At 35.2% G+C, this 22,252-nt stretch overlaps 1 non-coding gene across 1 annotated transcript; it reads right to left on the bottom strand.

Moving 5' to 3' along the window:
* Window positions 1–20,905: 20,905 nt before the first annotated feature.
* LOC113860471 lies at window positions 20,906–21,012 on the bottom strand. Its single transcript, XR_003503923.1, has one exon. It is a non-coding gene; the product is annotated as a small nucleolar RNA R71 (small nucleolar RNA).
* Window positions 21,013–22,252: the final 1,240 nt, after the last annotated feature.

Here is a 22,252-nt window from a genome sequence, read left to right as displayed (position 1 = left end):
TTTTGTGTATTTTGAATATTATGAACTAAATGTAATATTATGTTCTTCTATTAGATATTTGTTGTAAGAAACTTTGTTTTATTTTGAATGAGAAGTGAATTTTATACTTATATTCTCTATTATTTATCTATCTTAAATAAGTATGTGACGTAGAAATAATGTTCTCAGTTCCTTATAAAAGGGGTCGTGACACAAATCACCAATCAATGACATGTCACAATACACAATCACCCACAATGGGTTCAACTATCTCATCACACATCACATTGCATTCAAACAAAATAATTTCCATCAACACACATTTCCTACCCTCTATCTCAGCCACGTTGCAATATTTAGCAAAATAAAGGGTAAATCAAACACAGTGAGATAGGGTAGAGTCCCCCTTACCTCGGATCGAAGATACAACATGATATACCGATAGAAAACGTTCCCCATGCAAATTTATGGTCTAAAACACATGGGAAACTCTATGAGAAATAAAAAAGAACCCAGAAAACAGAGAAGAGGGATGGAAACCAATACCCTAACCATAGAAACTCACCTCCAAAAGTTTCAAACGCGTTTCTAACCTTCAATCTTGCTCCCAAACGACTTTGGAGGCAATTTAATCGATAAGAATGACTTGGAAATAGAGAGAATTGAATGGGAGATGAAGTAAGAACAGTGAGAATGTGTTTCCCAAACCCTAGACCCTTTAAATACCCCTATGGTTGCGACACTCTCGCTATAATGAGACATTCTCGCTGCAGCAACGCATCTCTTGCTGCAACAATGCCCATTGTCGCTACAACGAAAATCTTAGAGGAAGTTGCACTCTGGTTTCTGTAGAATCTCCCTATAGCGAGACTGCACCCATAATTACACAAGAACAATGGAATGCAAGTTGGGCATGATCACTTTGTTAGTGAAAGTGATCACTCCAGACATCAAAGAGGAATACACACTAGGCGTTAACACTTTTACTAGTAAAAGTGATCGTTGCAGAGCTTAAAAGAAGAAGGGAGTCTGGGCGTGGTCACTCTTACCAGCGAAAGTGAGTGTTCTAGAGAAGGCAAAATTTCAGCGAGCTTTGCGTTAACACTCTTGCTGGCGAAAGTGAGTGTTCCAGAGAAGGCAAAATTTCAGCAAGCTCTGCGTTACCACTTTTACCAGCAAAATTAGATATTCCAGAGAGGAGTGTATCAAGGCAAGTTGTGCGTGGTCACTCTTGCACTCAAAAGTGATCACGCGCAACCACTCGATCTCCTGCGTTGCAACTCTTAGTAGCAAAAGTGATAGTTCCAGTTTCCAGAAACTACATGAGTTTCTGCGTGGTCACTCTTATAAGCAAGAGTGATAACATAGAATTAGGATTTAGAGAGAAAACAGTACCCAAACACTGTTGAGTGATGAGAGAAACACTTCCAAGTGAGTTGTGATCATGTTTATTAATTGTACTCACATGAACTTTGCTGATATATATAAACTTAGATAGCAAATTCTTGCCCAGAATTGATTAATGCAATATGACTATCATAATGAGTATTGGGATGAACAATTTGATTGAAAATTTGGCAGAAAATACCTAATTGGAAATTGAAAATTCTGAAATAAGCAGTGTGTGAATTGATTTTGAAAAATGGAGGAATTACCCTTGGTTTAGTTTGATTTGCTTGAGGACAAGCAAAAATTCAAGTTTAGGGTAGTGATGAATCCATATTTTTACTAATATTTTAATGTATTTCTAACCCATTTGATAAGGAAAATATATAAGAAAAGTAGAAAAATTCAGAAAAATAGAATGATTGAAAGTTTTCTTTTAATATGTAGTTATTTTAGCATTTGTGGAATTTCTGCTTAGATGTTAAGAAATTAATCTTGTTTTTGTAGGAATAATCTGAACAAAACTCATGGAAATGGAAGATCAATGGAAAGGAAGAGGAAGAATAGCAATTCTGGACTCCAAAACACAAGAACAATGGAATGCAAGCTCAGCGTGATCACTATTGTCAGTGAAAGTGATCACTCTAGACATCAAAGAGGAATACACACTGGGCGTTAACACTTTTCCTAGTGAAAGTGATTGTTCTAGAGCTTAAAAGAAGAAAAGAGTCTGGGCGTGGTCACTCTTACCAGCGAAAGTGAGTGTTGCAGAGAGTTACTCAGAAGAAGAAGCTCTACGTTAACACTCTTACCAGCAAAACTGGATGTTCCAGAGAGGAGTGAATCAAGGCAAGTTGTGCGTGGTCACTCTTGCTCTCAAAAGTGATCACGCGCAACTACTTGACCTCCTGCGTTGCAACTCTTAGCAGCGAAAGTGATAGTTCCAGTTTCCAGAAACCACATGAGCTTCAGCGTGGCCACTCTTATCAGCAAGAGTGATAACACACAGAATCAAGATTTCTATAAATACACGTTTTAAGCTCAGAACTCGGGGCTTTTTGTTCATTTTCTATTTTTCTTGTTAGATTCTCGTTGAGAGAGAGTGAGAGAGAGGATTGTGGTCAAATTTTGAAGCTTCAAGAAGAGGCATTGGATTGGAGCTCATAGAGATGGCTTCTCTACAATTCTTCTCTTCTTCTCCTTCTTTCTCTTTCTCTGTTACAATGTTTGCTTAATTCTCCATAGTTAGGAGTTTATGGAACTTGAATTGATGTATTGATTCGATATTTGCTTCTAAAATTTGAGTTTTTGGATTAATTGAATTGTTAATTCTGCTGTTATTGCACTTTGTGAATGAAAATTCGTATGGTTAATCAAAGAGGAACATTTACCAATGGAAGTTAGATTTGCTTCTCTGATATAAGTTAGCAATCAAAATTGGGGATTTCTTAGGGATAAGGAGATCTAATACTGCAATCCTACGGTTCTAAGTCTTAATGCAATTTGAAATTGAACTTCACCTAAGGAGATCTAATACTGCAATCCTACGGTTCTAAGTCTTAATGAACTTGAAATTGTAGCCATTTATGACAATGTCAACTGCTCAATCAAAGAAGCTAAATCATCTAGTTTGTTCCTAGTCTTCTATGATCAGCCATATAAAAATTTTTTTGAGCCATAATATCTAAATAAGAATGAAAAGAAATAATTTTTTTTTTCAAAAACCACCCACCGGCCCACGACCTATTGCCATTGCGTAGATCTCGTCGAGCTATATGAAATGCATATATTACAATAAGAAATAGAAGTTGTATGCAAAAAGTTATGTCACTTTTAAGTTTGGTCAGAGATCTACACGTTTAGAAACATGAGCGTGTACTTTTTTTGACGAATGCAAAATGCAAAAATGCAGAAAAACAACACAAAATGTAGAGAATTGAATGATGTAATACTAAGCAAGAATAGATGACTACCTACTATGTTATTCAAAGGCTACTAAAACAGAATGCATAGACACAATTATGCTAAATGAAAAATGCTAATTATGCGGAATCCTAATTCGATGAAAAACGCTAATTATGCATAATCCTAATCAGATGTAAAACGCAACACAGAATATGCAATGCAATCACACTAACACAGAATTACATAATCAAACAACATCATCATCCCCGGCAACGGCGCTAAAATTTGATCGCGAGTGTCGCTCTCGGACAAATTAATAAAAACTGAATTGAAAAAAAATTATGTAGTAAGAGGTGCAATCCAAGTCATCTCCCAATGATGATAACGTTATACAATTATAAAATTTTTAGAGGGGGTTTGATTTATAGAATAACTAATTAGAATCAAAAGTTAAAAATAATTAAAAACTCTAATCCAAGAATTTAGAAGAACTACGACCACTCTATCATTGGATTCCAAGAAGATGCATCAAACAACAAATTAGTGATTAACATTAAATTTGAATGAAACCTCAATTCAAATTAAGCATTCACACAAGAACCCTCATGCATTCGATTAACACACATTTCGCTCAAAGTTCAGAAACCTCTAGAACCTAATCAATTTGTGTTAATTTAATTCACCAACGTCATTAATCTTAGATCTCAAACCTTAAAATCTAATTCACACTTCTTTAAGAATTAATTACATATATCAACCAAATAATATGTAATCAAACAACTGCACAATTATCAATCCAAATGAAGTATTTCAATTTGAAATCATAATTAGCAAAAGGAAAAAGAAGGAAGAGATGAAACCAAATTTGTTGTTGAATAAATTGAAAAACCGAATTAGATGGAAATCTAAGCCTCCATGGATGGAGGGAAACAATTCCTAAAGGGGAGAGAGAGCGAGAGAGAAGAGAAGAGAAGAGCCAAAAAATTAAATTCAAAATTCAAAATTTCCGTTTGTCACTTTGTTCCTTTTTTTCAGCTATGAAAACGGCCTCTTTTTGATTCGTGCCCTGAAGGACAATTGTAGCCTTGGATGTTAGTTTCAAAATGCCACTGGAATGGGCTTAATCGGATGTCTGTGGACTGAGATATGGCCCAAATACTATACCTTGCTCAGGATCCGTGACTGCACCGCTTCAGTTCACTTCTAGGTCCAGTTTCAGCTTCTTAACATCAAAATTGGGTTCTGACCTTTCATAAGAATTGTGCGCCTTTCTCTTAGCTTTCTTACAAATCAAGAATCACAATGAAAGGAATTCTACAACTCAAGATATGGTCCAGAAACCAAAACAGTATCAGAATTTGCCAAATACTGGAAAAAAATTAAATAAAGCCCAAATAAAATTCAAACATCATAAAATGATCCAATTCAACCAATTAGGCACAAAAGAGGATTAATAACCTAGGAATTAGAGGAAATAATGTTATAAAAATTCAATTGATCAAAGAGAAAGAGAAAGAAGAAGAAGAAGAAGAAAAACTCCAAGAAGCCATAGCCAAAAGCTCCAATCCGATTCCTCTTTGTGGAAGCTTCAAGACTTGACCCCAATCTTCTCTCTCAATCTCTCTCAACGACAATCTAACAGAAAAATGGAAAAATAAAACTGAATCTCGAAAATCTGGGCGCATATAGTATTTATAGAAATTTCCAGATTTGCACATTATCACTATTATGAAAAATAGTAACTACGCAGAAGGTTTATGGTTGCGCGTTAACACTTCTATGAGAAAAAGTGGCCACGCACAACTTTTCTGATATTGAGAGCTCTCTGGAACTATCACTCTTGCTGATAAAAGTGACAATGCAGAGCTCAAGTGGTTGCGCGTGATCACTCTTATGAATAAAAGTGATTATGCGCAACTCGCCAAGTTGAAGGCTCTTTGGAACGTTCACTTTCGACGATAATAGTGATTATGCAGAGCTTTCCTGATATTTTTCCTCTCTAGAACGCTCACTTTTACTGCTAAAAGTGATGACACCCAGGCTTTCTTCCTCTTTGAACTCTGGAGTGATCACTTTCACTGACAATAGTGATCACACCCAGTTTGCATTTTCTTGTTCTTGTGTTTTTGGAGTCCAGACTTGCTTCTTTCCTCTTCCTTGTCATCAAGCCTCCATTTTCATGAACCTTGCTCGAATTATTCCTTCAAAAAACAAGATTAAAAACTTAATTCCTAACCAAAAATTCCATAATTGCTAAGATAACTACAATTTTAAAGAAAACTTCAATTCATTCTCTTTTTTTTGAGTTTTTCTACTTTCTTCATATATTTTTCTTATCAAATGTGTTAGAATTATGCTAAAATATCAGTAAAAATATAGATTCACCACCTTGTGTTTGCATGTTGATTTTTCCCTATTTTGCTCATTTTGGACTTGACAAAAAACTAAGTTTTGAAGGCTGGACAGTTTTTTGTATTATGAGAAAAAAGGTTGAAATTTATGTGTTTTGGAACCTTGAAATATTTGGAAAAGATTGGCATGAATAATGAGAGAAAATTTTATAAAGAAAAAGGTGAAACTAGCTTGGATGGTCTCAGTTTTGGCATTAAAAAGTGTTACAAAGATTTAGAAAAATATTTTGTATGCCTTGTTTTGTGTAAGGAAGCAAAAGTGAAATTGAAAGTGTCTTGCCATGACTTGATTGATTGAACCATGCTGAAATTACTTGTTTGAAAGGTTGATGGTTGCTTGTGAATTTTGCATGAATGACCTTGGATGAAATTTGGTGCAAAACTTGAATTTGCTTGATTTTGGATGTGGAAATTCATGAAATTAACTTGAGTGACTTGCTGGAAAAATGTGAATGATGTGAGATATGTACTATTCATCCTTGGTAATTGTGTTTGAGTACCTTGAGGTATGTTTGAAGTGATGCTTGGCTGGAAATTTAGATTTCATTACTATTCATTGTGAATTAAGCTATGGAATTGCTATTTTTGAGCATTACATGCATCATTTGCATACCTTGATGAAAGAATTGATGAATAATAATAATGTGCAGCGAAAATGCTTATAATATTGTGATATTGATAATCTAGAGCCTTTGAGGGCTGTTTAATGGATATGGACCTTGAATATGATTAAGATTATTGGAAGTGTTATGAATTAATTGCATTATGAGTGATTGAGTGTCGAGAATGAAAAATCAGCAAGTGACAATGCAAGAAAAATGTGATAAATCAGAGGAAAGGACTTAGATGGTGTGTGGAATAAATTGAATTACTAGGTGTGACAAAAAGTACTTAAGTTTAATTGAGGTGACCTAATAAAGAGTGAGAAACTAAGGGGCAATACCCTAGAATCATTGTGAATTAACTTGTTTAATTTATGGTTTAGAGAAGAATTAAGTTTGATAATGTGTTCTTTTATGGAGAGAAAAACCGAGAGGAAGAAACCAAGAGAGTAAGAGTTGAATTGAGTGAATTATGATTTAGAAGGTGTTAGAGATTTGGTGGAAATAAACATAAGGTTAGGATGAACTTGAAAGGAGAGTTTACAATGATTGAGGAATGGGATTGTGCTAAATTGAAAAAGAGATTGAACTTGAAATGTGAAAGAAAGAGTAACTTGAGAAAGAGGAAATGAATTATAAAGGCGTGAATGAATTGCCTAAGCTATGGTCCAATATATATTATATACTACACTAAAATTATCCATGAGTGTGAAATTATAAAACCATGATATTATGAATTATGATGAGAAATATATGTTATGCCCTGAGTTCCTGAACTATATTATCTTGAAATTATTTTGAACTCAATGAGATTGATTGTGAAACTCATGGTATCTATTTATCCATGCTAAGGCATGTGACTCATGGAGATTATCTATCCATGTTGCTAAGTCTATGATGACTTTTAGCTTGATGCTATATGCTACGATTTAAGTCCGTTGTGACTTCTATTATCACTGTGCAACAGTCCCAAGTGGCTGGATGATGTGAGTTGAGAAAACAATCACAAGAAAACTGAAAATGCTATTCATGCATCATATATTATCTTGTGAAACGACTTGATGGCATTACAAAGGCACAACTATAGGTATTGGAAGTTCGGTCCAAAGTAGACCTTCTGGGGGTGGCGAAAGGGGGAACATCTGACCTAAGTGGCACATGGCAGTTGAGCTCCCTGTAGCCGGGTCGTGACCCGCTGGCAAGACCATAGCCAAACCTGACGTGAACTCCATAATACTAGGGTCGTAGAGGTCCATTCCTGAACGTGCCGGATGGCACTACTGTTGTTTGCAATCTAACACTAGCAAGTGAACTAGAATTGCAGCAAGTAATGAGTAAAATTAAGATCCGAATATCGTCTCCACAGGAAATTTAGGTTTCAAGTACCACTTCACAGAATTATAACCATTTGAGCCATACAAATTTAGAAGGAGAGTTGTAACATGTAATAGCAGCAAACCAGAGCAATTAAAAGTAAAGAACTTGCAGAAAAACAGAGTATAAGATGTGTAATGAAATGAGATAGGGGTGAAAAATAGTTAGGAATTTACTTCACAAGAATGTCAATATTAATTCAATTATGCCTCTGAACATTCAAGAACTTGGTTAATTGACAATCAGATATTAGATGAAGGACATGACCACAATATCCAAAGCTTTAATTCAAATGACATTTATGTCTGGAACATAGATGGTAAGTCAGAGTATAATATTGTTTCTACTCTGCAACACATGTCCATTGTTGCCATGGGCTATTACACCAATCATGATTATGCTAAAGATACTATTGTTCATATCTTAGTTGTAGGGTTTTCTGGTCAACTGAAAGGATGGTGGGATAATTGTCTCACTAAAACTGATAGAGAAAAGATCCTCTGCAATTAAAATTGATGATAAGGGAAAAGTCATTCTTAATAATGATGAGCAGCTCCCTGATGTTGTGTATACCCTCCTATACACTATATCCCAATATTTCTTAGGAGATCCATCTTTATGGAGAGACAGATCTATTGTGTTATTATCCAACCTTAAGTGTAGAACCTTAGATAACTATCAATGGTATAAAGATACTTTTTTGTCTAGAGTCTATACTAGAGAAGACAGCCAACAACCTTTCTGGAAAGAAAAATTCTTAGCTGGTCTTCCCAAACCTTTCAGAGATTTGGTTAGAAGTAAACTCAGAAATCAATCTGCCAATGAAGAAATTCCTTATGACAGTCTTAGTTATGGTCAACTTCATACTATTATCACAAAAATAGCTTTGAAAGTCTGTTAAGAAGATAAGATTCAGAGACAACTAGCCAAGGAGAGAGCCATGAATAAAACATATTTAGGGTCTTTCTGTGAACAATTCAGTCTACCCCCTTGTTCAACCAAAAAGAAAAAATAAACTCCTAAGAAGGAAGTTGTAGAAACCAATAAGAAACCTTACAAAAAGAAGTATAATTGAAGACCTCCGAAGAAAACGAAGGAAGATGTCATCCCCAAAAATGTTCCTAAAACACCAAGAACAGGGGTAACTTGTTATAACTGTGGAAAACCTGGCCATATCAGTAAATATTGTAGGCTCAAAAAGAAAATTAGTAATCTTAACCTTTGTAACATCCCCAATTTCAGTCTACTCGTCATAGATTTTTAGTCGCTAATTAGTGTCTCTCCACCTCATTTTTTTATTCTAATTTATTTCTTGTTACGACTAAATGCTTTGTGTGATTAATCGATTTTAACTCATATATTTTTTTTATTAATGATTGTCTGATTGGTTCAAGTTTCTTGCTGCATAACATTTTTATGCAATGTTGTGATAATGTTTGATGTATTTTTTTTTTCATATGCCCTGTGGTCATGCAGTGAAATACCTTGAAAAAAACCTAGGATAGTAAGACAAACCCTGGGACAAAGTTGTCTGTTGATTAGAATGAGTGGACCCCGCTTCACTAATTATTTTTGTTATTATTATAATTATTGTTGTTACTATTACCATTATTATTCTCTTAACTTTTTATTATTTATTAATTGTTTGCATTGTATTTTCTTAATTTTGGAAGGGATTGCACGTGTGACCTTTGCACTCCCTAGTCGTCATTTATGATATTCTCTCTCTATTATTAATGCTTACTTAAACCTAATTATGATGTGCACGAACCTTTTCATTCTCCCCACTGTCGTGTGAATCATATGGACCATTAGGGTGAAATTGCTCCTTATACACTAGGATTTTGTGCGGAAGAAACCAAGGAAACCCAAGAGTCACCCAAACCTTTTTATAAATTTTCCCTTTTTAAATATAGTGGCTGAGTTTCCATAAATACTTGAGGGGAGGAAACCAGCCTTCATGGCGTAGATTTAAACCTTTATTAATGGCACTTAATGTTAATTTTTGCCTTCCTAGTTACCTTATGTATAAGCAGCCGCCCACCATAAAGCTACCACACATGGAAATTATTTAAATTTTTTCCCTCCTAATTAGGCAGCCAAAAATTCATTGGTGTTTAGAAGAAAGAGAGAAACCCTAACCATCAGAATTTAAACCCTTAACCTATTCCTTTTAAACGCACACTCTTCGCATTCCTAAGCACCATTTATGGCTCCATAATGCTACATTAAAACTCTGACCGTTCATTTAAAAATATTCTCTAATAAATATGTTTTGATTTCATTTAACCAAGGACCCTCACCTTCCCTAATTACTCCGCCACTAAATTGTTTGAGCCGCCTCATCCACCTACATTTAAATTTCTTTGGCAATGAGGTGAGTTTGCACTTATTCCCTCCCTATGGGAATTCAAAACCGCCACTTGCATTTAATGGACAATGAATTGACGTTAGGAGTTACCACCTAGAGCATTTATTCCTAGAAACCATACCTGACATTGATTACATATTCCTTCCTTTTGTGCACTACAATTATTGCTTCTTGGGGAACTTCTCACACGCACACAACACCAAGGGAAGCGCCACCTCTCACAAGCAAATCAAGGGACGCACCATTCAGATGCATGGAATATGGAAAGTTTAGATTTATTTCCCTCCTTAAATAAATCCAAACAGCAGACCTGCCTTAATTAACCACCCTTACCAAGGCTGACCCACCACTCAACTTATCCCACCATAATGATTGATTATTAGAAATGTGTGGTGTATTAAAAATTTTGCTTCTTTTCCTCCTTGCTGCATTTATTGCTCATAATGGGACGTTTCGCATGCATGAGAACTCCATAGAGGCGTGACTGTTCAGGAGGGAGACCAAAGGCCATGTCCTTTCAACTGCCCTAACCGTAACCCTTCATGTGCAACCTTTAACCGTCACACCCCTTTGGAAGTGAAAAGACACGAACATTTTCCTCACACTATATAAGAACGCTACTTGCTCTCACTCGCCTTTTTCTCTCTATTTTTAAAAAATACTCTCAAGCTCACCACAACCCATCTCTCTAGAAACCATTCTCTCTCACACTTGTGCCTTCTACTCTTTTTTTCTCTCGTGAACGACGTTCTCTATCACCACCCTCTCAAGGGAACTGACGAACACCAAGGAGCCATTTGCGCCGCCTGCACCCCACCTCTTCTAAACGTTCATACCGCTACCAAGGAATCACGTTGTGGACGAGTCCCTACAAGTGTCAAAGTCGAGCTTCCTACTCCTTTCTCATTCTTATTCCCAGCAAGGTAAGGGGAGTTCGTGTTTGTGCTTGACTGTGTGTGGTTGTTTGTTTCAATAGTAGACATATGCATGCACCCACTTTTCTCGCCCTCACTCTTAGTTTTCACTAAAAACTTGCAGGTAAAAAGATTTCCTCTCATCTCATGATGATTCTGCTTGAATGGTATTGTAAAAATCACGTTTTTATGGCTTGCATGAACTCAATCATGGTTGAGATAGCTTTGTATGTCAACGATTGTTTGATATTTTTGCTTTTCTTCATCATTGTTGCTTTTCGGTTGGGTATAGAGGATGATTTTAAAATAACGTGTGTTGTACCTTATTCTTATGATATCCTTCGTCTCTCTTTCGGTCCACGTTTTTTTTTATTTTATTGCATGTAGCCTTCGTTGTGAAATTTTTCTGTTTTCTCACTACCTACACCCTTCTCAACAAAAATCATGGAAAGAACATAAGCCTCTTTTTGTTTTTACTTGATCGAGAGTAAATGGACTAATTTTTGTAAAACAAAAGGGATTTTATAACTAACTCTAAATTAAATATGACTTAGTCTATACTTAGGCTTTGATTTACTTTGATTATTGTTTTCAAAAATCGATTCTTGCATGGAGATGAAACCGCGTCTACGTTGTGTAAAATTTCTGAGAAAATATTATAATTATCTCTGTTTTCCATTTTATTTTCCTCTCATTTTTATTCTGAAATTGTGTGTAAGTGTGTGCTCATGGCTATTCTTCCTTGAACGTGTTTTGAAATACAATTGGAGGAAAGGATTTTTGAAAATTTCAATGTTTTTGTTTTATCTTGGGTGATATGAGTACTACATGATGGTTAATCGTTTGATACTAATTGTTGTGACTTGTGTGTTGAGTTCGTTTCGAAATGAGATAGGAATTATTTAATATGATGTTTTCTCTGCTACTAGAATGTGCCATCCGAAGATGATAATATTGAAACCTGAGAAATTCTAAGTGTGTACATAGTTGTTTGAGTTATTCATGTGCATAGAGGTGAAAGGGGGAGTCAAGGTTACAGTTTAGCACAGCTGGGGAATGTGGAGTGTTCAGGTTCAAGAGAAGGACCTTGGGGGTAGTGAAGGGGGGTTACCCCAATGGTGTGGAGAAGCTCACCGTGGCCAGGACACGTTGCCATCAAGCCTTCACTAAACTTGACGTGAGAAAGCATTGCAGAGGATCGTGGAAGAACTTATTCCTGAGGAACAAAGATGAAATTGGGAAAAATGTCCCTGGAAAATTAGGTACAATGTGTGCTTGTAGGGAATTAGAGTCTCCGATCACCTTGACTGGAGGAATGCTGGAAATTGAGGAAGAAGTGATATTATGAGTGGCATATGCTTTAATTTAGATGTTAATTGAGTTCTAATTATTTGTTTACGTTGTGTGACTACACGGTTGGGTATGGAATCCAAGAATATGTGTCTCTTGAAATTTGACCTCTTATTTCCTTTTAATTCACTTTAATTACCTTGTTTAATCGATTATTGGTAGACTATCATGTTGGAACTCACTCTTTCTTTTGTGTGTTTCTCTATGTTGTATTCTCTTGTGTGTTTGCATGCTGCATGACAGATAGATCCACAACGAGCAATGATTTGGGGGACAAACTTCGGAGGGAAGGAGGCATGGATGTACGATTCAGTGACGCGCTGTCTCGTATATCAAGGGATGATTTCCATGAACGTGGGACCCCTCGCTGAGGAGGATGGAGGCCTTGCTGGGGTGATCACCTTTTCGTTGACATCTCCGTACCTCTTCCATCTGAGAGGAGTATTGTCATTTATTCTCCTTTCATTTTTATTCTAAAATTGTGTGTAAGTGTGTGCTTATGGCTATTCTTCCTTGAACATGTTTTGAAATACAATTGGAGGAAAGGATTTTTGAAAATTTTAATATTTTTGTTTTATGACAAAAGAGGAGATGTACCATACTCCTGATGTAGCAGAAAATGCTCAATGTCTCTGCTCCTCAGTGTTCAAAAACATGCCAATCTACATAACCCATTTTCCTCAGCTGACATTTGAAGAAGTGGTGGAGGAAGAAGAGGAGGAAGAAGAAGAAGAAGAGGGCTCTGAGGAAGAAACTTCAGGCGACGAAGATGGAGCAAATGAATAGTTTAGGAATTTATTTTCTGTCATTAGGAATTATGTAAATTCCCGTAGTTAAGTTCAAACTTTTTGGGTTGTAATTACAAATTGGTACAATTTGGTTTAATTTTCACATATCTGTTATGCATTTATGTTAGCTTTCCAATTAATTGCCTTTTACTTGCCAATTCATCAAAATTTTTGGTGTTTTGTGCAGAAAATGTCACACTCACACATCTCTCACACACATTGGATGATGACACATGCATAAGCTGCCATGAAAAGGGGGTTATTCTTTACCTCTTGATTCATGTGTTAGCTACACAATACACTAAAATTTTATTGATAGTAGAATACATATTGAACTGTCTTCTATGAAACAATTGCTTTTCAATTGATAATTCTATGAATTCTGTTTGATTTTGTTCTTTTTAAGTTGTTTTTCCCATTCTCAAAATGAGATCACACTTGTATTGTCAAAATGAAGTTGTCTTGCCACTAGGTGCATATAATTCTGAAAAGTGAATTGTGAGTTCATTAACTAACATGTCACTTACAAATTCCTAGTGAGACTTGAGCTGTATGCTTCTTTTTCATGTGTGATTAATCACATTTTGCTGCATTCTCTATAAATTTCCTTGTTTCTTAATTAAATATGCATGTTTACAGTTTTCACACACATGATGGAGGCCATGTTGATATAACTAGTCAGCCTAAATGCTTTCCCTTATGCTTGAATGCCTTAGTTCACCCCTTTGAGCTTCATATCCTTTTCTTGAATAAACCACATAATAAGCTCTGCTGAAAAACCAATTTTTACCATTCAATTAATCAGAGGCATAATGAGTTTAATCAAGAATGAGCTTTAAAACTAAGTTTGGGGTGACATTCATATTGTAATTGCTTGAGGACAAGCAAGTTTCTAAGTTTGGGGTAGGGGAATAACAAGCTATCTGAGTTTTAAGTTCAAAAAGCCAGAAAGAAATAGCACAGTGCTGCAAAAATGAAAATTATGCAGAAAAATTGTGGAAAGAGTGAAACATGAGCTCAAAAATAGAATTTGAGTTGAAAAGAGCAAAATGGAGTTCAAAAAGAAGAATTCGCAGAAAACTGTTGCAGAGAAAAAGAAATTCAATGAAAGCAAGAAAAGAAAAATGAAAATGAAAATTCTGCTGCACAAAAACAATTTATTTGCTGCTAATTGAAGGAGTTAGTGAGAAATGATGCAAAACAAGTCATTCACTCAAAATGCTTCTGATCTTTTGAAATTGCATTTTGCTTCCTATTTTGTTCAGTATCTACCTTAACCTAAGCCTTGTTATAACCTGCAAAAAGTCCTCTGGATGTGTGAATAACTGTATTAAGCAGAGGAGATTGAGAATATGGGCAAGCATATGATAAAGTGTAGTAAAATTGATGATTTAGAGTGAAAACAGTAACCAAACATTGATGAGTAATGAGGGAAACACTGTCTAGTGAGAAGTGAACATGCTTTTTAATGTCTCTCACATGAACTTGGCTGATATATATGAACTTCAATAGCAATTTTTGCTCAAAATTTGTTGAATGCACTGTGATTGTCATGATGAGTACTTGGATGAACATCTTAATTGAAAAATGATGCAGAAAACACAAAATTGGAAATTGAAAAATCTGAGATAAGCAGTTTGTAAGATGATTTTTGAAAAATGGAGGAATTAACCTTGGTTTAGCTTGATTTGCTTAAGCACAAGCAAAAATTTATGTTTGGGGTGGTGATGAATCTATATTTTTACTGATATTTTAGCATAATTCTAACTCATTTGATAAGGAAAATATATGAAGAAAGCAAAAAAAACTCAGAAAAAGAGAATGATTTGAAGTTTTCTTTCAATTTGTAGTTATTTTAGCAATTGTGGAATTTTTGCTTAGAAATTAAGTTTTTAATCTTGTTTTTGAAGGAATAATTTGAACAAGGTTCATGGAAATGGAGGCTTGATGAAAAGGAAGAGGAAAGTAGCAAGTCTGGACTCCAAAACACAAGAACAAGGAAATGCAGGTGATGAATCCATATTTTACTAGTATTTTACAATAGTTTTTAGTGCAATTAATAAACATGCTAGAAATAGTAGAAAACCCTTAAAAAAATAATAAAATGTTGCATGTCACTTTTAAACATAGTTATTTTAAAATTTATTGATTTTCTGTGTAAAAAGTGACATTTCAAGTATGCTTTTGTAAGGAATTCTGAGCTAAGTTCATGAGGATTGAATGATCAAAGGAAAAATAGAAGAAAAATAGCAAAATTTGGAGGAAAGAAGTTGATAATTGAAGAACAGCCTGATAGTCATATTTTAGTACATCTTTCTCTCCATGTTTTTGGTTTAATTGAGCTTCATTAGTGCATTAGTTTGATGTGTTAGTTTAGATTTGTGTTAGTAAGTAATTTAGGACTTAAATATAAATCTTTCTTAATTCCCGCCATAATTTCTTATTTTGACACAGTTTCTTTCAAAGACCATATCTGGAGCTACACTACTTGGAATTGGACAAAATTAGTGTCCCTAGAAAGGTAAGACAGAGATCTACAACTTCTCTGTTGGGAGAAAATCCCAGTTCGAGCATCTTCAGGTCCACAATTGCATCACAATATTGCGGCCCTGCACTGAAATTTTCAGAATTTGATTGTATTTTTTATTTTACTTAGTTAGGTGTTTAGGAACCTCATTAGGGAGTTGGGCCTTAATTAAGCCCAATTATTTTGTCTTTTACTTAGTTAGGTGTTTTAAGAACCTCATTAGGGAATTGGGCCGTAATTAAACCCAATTATTTTGTCTTTAAATAGAGGTTATGACTCTATGTACGAATCCTTGTTTTTTCTTTTCCCGCTCATTATTTTTCAGAATTCAAAAAGTCTTTATTTTAAATTCTTTCCTTTATTTTCGTTTCTCTACCTTCCATCTTTTCATATTTTCTGGTTTTGGCCAAAGCAAGCTTGATCGTGAAGCAAGGCTAATCCATCAATTGGTTCAAGGTTTTCAAGAACTACATTGCATTTGAGTTTCGGGTTAGGTTCTATCGAATTCTCGCTCTTCCTCCTCTTTTCTGATTAGGATAATTACATTTTTCATGATATTGAATTTTCATTTGCATTCTAAACAGAGAATGAGAATTTCAGATTTGAAATAAATGAATTCATCTAATTCAATAAATCAATTTTTTTGAATTTCGTTAGAGCACTAGGTTTGCGATTGCAATTCTTGTTTTGATGGAATTCATAATCTAGATTTAGATTGCGGGTTATTAATGTTGTATTGAATTACTGTTAATTGGAAATTCGTTGGAATTGTGTTTGTGTAACAATGAGAATTGCGTTGTAGTGATTGAGATCTTGATTTGGTTGAACTTCATATTTCGTTTCGTTAGAATTATTCTTTGTTCTTTTCTTTTCTGTTCTTTACAATTTAATTCAAAACAATCCATCCCTAAACTAATATGAAATTACATGATGGAACCAAAAACAGAATGATTCTTATGTCCTTGCGAGATGACCTAGGTTTACTCCTTCTATTGCAAAATTTTTAAGAAAATTTAGTTTGTTTGATACCATTGCGACATGGTTATCAAAATGGCGCTGTTGCCGGGGACATAAGTCATTTTGTTTTTATTTCATCATATGTGCTAACTGATTCTGTGTTTCTGTGATTCTGTGATTCTGAAACTGCGTATTACATTTGATCACTAAGTATTTCGTGTTTGTTTTTCAGTTTTAGTTTTGCAATTCAATTCGTATGTGTGTGTCGATCAATTTGTGTTTTAGTGTTTAGTGGTGTTCCTTTGATTGTCTATTCCATTATTTCATTGTAATTCAATTTGCAATTGAGTGTGTAATTTGGTTTCATTGTGTGTGGCTGAAGCATGCGAAAAACAGAGGACTAGTAGGAATAGAAAACATAGTTGCTGCATATTTTGCCATTAGATTTTACTGTTCATGCACTATTCATCAGATTTTGAAACTTCAAAAAAAATAACTAGAGATCGAATCTTGATCTGAATTTTTGTGTCCGCATTTCTTTTAGTGTCTATTAGTGTTTAGAGTTGGTAGATTGCAAAAATCATTAGTAGAAAAAGAGATACATTGTGGTGGCCAAGAAAATTTTTGTGAAACTTAAAAGTGGCATAACTTTTGCTAGGAAACTCAGAATTGGGCATATTGCATATGCATTTGGGGTAGAAAAAAATTTTCTATCCAATGCAACCCACCTTGTTGGTTGAGGCTGCCCAGAATTTCAAAATTCGCCTGTTTTCTAAATTTTTTTTTATTTTTTATCATTTATTGACCTATTTTTCTTGATTTTAGGCTTCTAGTTTCCATAGTGAATCAATTCAAAAAATTCTGAAAATTTTTGTGGTGTTTTCCTATACCAAAAAGAGATTTATCATGGTCCCACTTCATTCATATCTTGTATTTTGATGGTACTTGCTTTGTAAACCTACTTTGTGTATTCATTGAGTACTTCTTGTTCTTGTTAGTTCTAACCTTACATGACCAGGGCCAACCCTAGTGTAGTGAATCAACCTGATCCTGAGATAAAAAAGAACACTTCGTAGGATAAGAGCTAGCAAAAACAGTGGTAGTGTACTTGGTGTTTCTGAAACTGTTAATCCTATTGTTAGTGAATCTGAGATTGAAATTGAGGATATGACTAATAACCCTGAGCTAACTTTGAAGGAATTGGCCACACCTAATGTTGTGTATCAGTCATGGTGTGTCTAATATCCTGAAGACGAAATAATTTCCTATGAGCTTAAATCTGGACTTATCCATCTGTTGCCAAAGTTTCATGGACTTGCAGGTGAAGATCCTCATAAGCATTTAAAAGAGTTCCATTGTGGTGTGTTGCAAAAGATTGGCTTTACTTCCTACCTTCAACAATCACTACATGGAATCAAATGAAGAGGTTATTTCTGGAAAAATTCTTCCCTACTTCCAGAACTGCAGCAATAAGGAAAGAGATTTGTGGTATAAGGCAGCTAAATGGAGAGACTTTGTATGACTACTGGGAGAGATTCAACAAGCTGTGTGCTACCTGTCCCCACCATCAAATAAGTGAGCAATTACTAATTCAATATTTTTATGAGGGACTAACTTTGATGGACAGGAGTATGATAGATGCGGCAAGTGGAGGAGCATTGATGGATAAGACACCACACGCTGCAAGGAAACTTATTACAAACATGGCAGCCAACACTCAAAAATTCGGATTCAGAGGAGCTGCTAAGGGAGTGGATGAGATAGCACTTGGTCCTGGTACTAGTGCTGTTTATGGTGTGGAAAATCAGAGACTGGAAAACAAAATCAACGAGTTGACCACCATGGTGAGGCATTTGGCAATTGGTCAACAACAAGTAAGTGCAGTAAGCGAGCAACCAGCAAGAGTTTGTGGCATATGTATTTCCACTGAGCACCCTACGGATTCATGCCCTACATTGCAAGAGACAGATGCAAATGTTTCTGGAATCTACACAAACCAACAGCAGCAATATAGATCTCCAAATCAGCAGCATTAGAATTATAACCCATACTCCCAGACATATAACCCAGGTTGGAGAGATCATCCAAACCTGAAATGGAGGGCAACAACAGCAGCAGCAACAACAAAGTCAAGAACCTTCATTTCAACCTGCTGTAGGAAAATATCAGCCTCCATTCAGGCAACAGCCACCTCCACCACCCCCTCCTGCACAAAGGAGTGAGCCATCATTCCAGGAGATGATACAACAGATGGCTACAAACAATCTGCAGTTTCAACAGAACATGCAAGCAACTGTTCAGGATTTGAAGATTCAGGTTGGTCAGCTAGCAACTCAATTGAGTCAGATTCAGTCTCAAGGTTCCAGTAATCTGCCTTCTGTCACACTCTTTACAACTGTTGTTGCAATGAAGGTAAACTGACTAGCAAGTGTACTAGTGTTGTTGTAGCAAGTTATAAAAAATCTTAGAATTAAATTGAGTTCCAAGTATCGTCCTCAGGGTTTAGATGGAATTGGTATGAATGTATCAAAAACAAAATTAGAAAGTAAAACAGAACAGTTAGTACAAAAGTATATAGTAAACAGATGTAGAAAGAGTAGTTAGGAAATTGTTTCACCAAAACTTCAACATTGAATCAATAAAGTTCTGAACTTTCAAGCATTTAGATGGAATGACAATCAGTTTCACGTTGTATTAATCAAAGGACAATCCCTTGCCTCAATGAATCTAGCATCTAATCAAATCACTCCAATCCCTTAGATCTAATCCAATCAAATGCTGCATTAAGTTTGAGAAACCAAAAGATTGCAAGGTTAAGATATCTTATCCCTAAGAAACCAATAACCTTGGTAATTAATTCAGATCTAAGAAACAAATTAAATTCCCATTGATAAGAGTTCCTCTATGATTAGTTGATCAAATTTCCATTCAATCACTACTTTAACAGCAGAATCAATCACTCAATCCAATCCAAAACTCAAAGTTCAGATCCAAAATCAATTCAACATTTCCATTTCAGATTCACAGTTCCTAACCACAAAGAGTTTAAGCAAACATTACAAAAAGAGAAGAGAAGAGAAGAGGAGAAGAGAATGAACAAAGAAGAAACATCTTCAAGCCAATCTCCAATCTGATCCCTTAAGAAATAAAGCTTGGTGTTCGTCCTCAATCTCCCTCTCTGACTGTCTCAACAACAAAAACAAATGGAAAATGAAAAATGAACAAAAACTCCCAAAATTCCTGAGCTAACTGCCTTTTATAGAATTCCCGCTTTGCTGGCATGATCACTTTTTCCAGCAATAGTAATCACGCAGAGGCTAATTCTTCATTTCCACTTGCGCGTGTTCACTTTTGTTGAAAATAGTAGCCACGCAGAAGCTTCCTTTGCTAATGTCATGCGCGTGTTCACTTCTGCTGGAAATAGCGAACACGCAGAAGCTGCTTTCTTGCGCGTTCACTTTTGCTGGTAATAGTGAACACGCGCAGCTACTCTTCTTGGAGGACTCTTTGGAACGCTCACTTTTTCCAGAAAAAGTGATTACGCAGAAGCTCTTCTCATTGCAACCTTTCTGGAACGATCACTTTTGCCAGCAAAAGTGATTACGCAGAAGCTCTTCTCCATTTTATGGTTCTGGAGTGATCACTTTCACCAGCGAAAGTGATCACTCAGAGGCTGTTCTTCAATTATCAACTTCTTTCCTCCAATTTTTGCTACTTTTCTTCTATTTTTCCTTTGATCATCCAATCCTCATGAACTTAGCTCAGAATTCCCTACAAAAGCATACTTGAAATGTCACTTTTTACATAGAAAATCAATGAATTTTAAAATAACTATGTTTAAAAGTGACATGCAACATTTTATTATTTTTTTAAGGGTTTTCTACTATTTCTAGCATGTTTTCTTTATTAATTGCACTAAAAACTATTGTAAAATACTAGTAAAATATGGATTCATCATTACTATATACTTTTGTACTAACTATTCTGTTTTACTTTCTAATTTCATTTTTGATACATTCATACCAAATCCATCTGAAATTTGTAAAGCTCAACTAATTGTGATCTTGTGAAGTGGTAATTGAGAACTTTATTCCCTGAGGACGATACTTGGAACTCAATTTGATTCTAAGATTTTTTATAACTTGCTACAACAACACTAGTATACTTGCTAGTCAGTTTACTTTCAGTGCAACAACAGTTGTAAAAGTAACAATTATTCCCATTTTCATTGAGAGATAAAGCCAAGTGCTGGCTCCAAGCTCAACCACAAGGTAGCATTTCAACATGGGCGATTTGGTGAACAAGTTCCTAACAAAATATTTTCCACCTTCAAAAGCTGCAAAAATAAGAAGGGAAATCACATCTTTTGTTCAGCAAGATAGAGAACCATTATATGAAGCATGGGAAAGATACAAGGAATTATTAAGGAAGTGTCCTTATCATTGCATACTGGAGTGGATGCAACTTGAAACATTTTATAATGGAATGACTGCAGCTACTAAAACCATGATAGATGCATCGCTGGTGAAAGTGGATGTTCCAAAGAAGCTCCATACAGAGCGAGTAGCGCGTGATCACTCTCGACAACAAGAGTAAACGTTCTAGAGAGACCTTCAGGTTTGTAAGTTGTGCGTGGACACTTTTACTCATGAAAGTGAACACGCGGACAACTTGATCTCTAGCATTGCCACTTTTATGAATGAAAGTGATCACTTCAGTCTTCCAGAACACCAGATAAGCCTTCGCATGACTACTCCTGTAAAGAAGAGTAGTAATGTGCTCATGGCGGGAAATCTATAAATTGAAGAAATGCTCAGATCTTTGGATCTTTTGTTCATTTTTCACTTCCAACTTGTTTCTTGGTGTGAAGAGAGTTTGAGAGAGAGATTGGGGATGAACACCGAGCTTCAACCTAGATAATCGGATTGAAGATCGGTTGAAGATGCTTCTTCTGTGTTCTTTCTCTTCTTCTCTTTCTTTGCTATCATGGCCATGTAATTTCTTCATAGTTAAGGATTGTGGATCCAGAAAGAACGTGTTAAATTGATTCTGGATCTGGATTTCAAGTTTTGGAATGGATTGAGTGATTAATTATGCACTTTACATAGTGATTGAATGGAAATTTAATTAACTAAATGCAAAGGAACTCTTGTCAATAGAAATTGGATTTGTTTCTCAAATTTGAATTAATTACCAAGAGTATAGCTTTCTTAGGGATAAGAGAACTTATTCTTGCAATCTTCTGGTTTCTTACACTTAAAGCAACAATAAATTGAATCAGATCTAAGGAATTAGAGTGATTTGATTGAATGTTAGGTTCACTGAGTTAAGGAATTAACCTCTGAATAACACAACATGGAACTAATTGTAATTCTTTCCAATTACTTCCAAGTTCAGAACTTTATTGATTCAACATTGAAGTTTTGGTGAAACAACTCCCTAGCTATAAATTTTGTATAACTTGCTACACCAACACTAGTACACTTGCTAGTAAAATCAACTTCTCTTTAGAAGTGTGACAAGTTTTTGGCGTCGTTGCCGGGGAATATTGTTTTCAATATTATTAGTAACAAGAAAGTAATTAGATTGAGCATTTTTCTTTCTTTTAAAGTTTCTGCAATATTAGATTACATTTAGAATTTTTCTGTTTGCAATTAGTTGAATAGTTAATTCTATATGTGTGTAGTT

The sequence above is a fragment of the Abrus precatorius genome, unplaced genomic scaffold, assembly GCF_003935025.1.
Source record: "Abrus precatorius isolate BTA unplaced genomic scaffold, Abrus_2018 Scaffold2, whole genome shotgun sequence".
Lineage (NCBI taxonomy): Eukaryota > Viridiplantae > Streptophyta > Magnoliopsida > Fabales > Fabaceae > Abrus > Abrus precatorius.
Note: the sequence above shows the minus strand (reverse complement) of the source record. Positions and strands in the feature narration are given on the sequence as shown.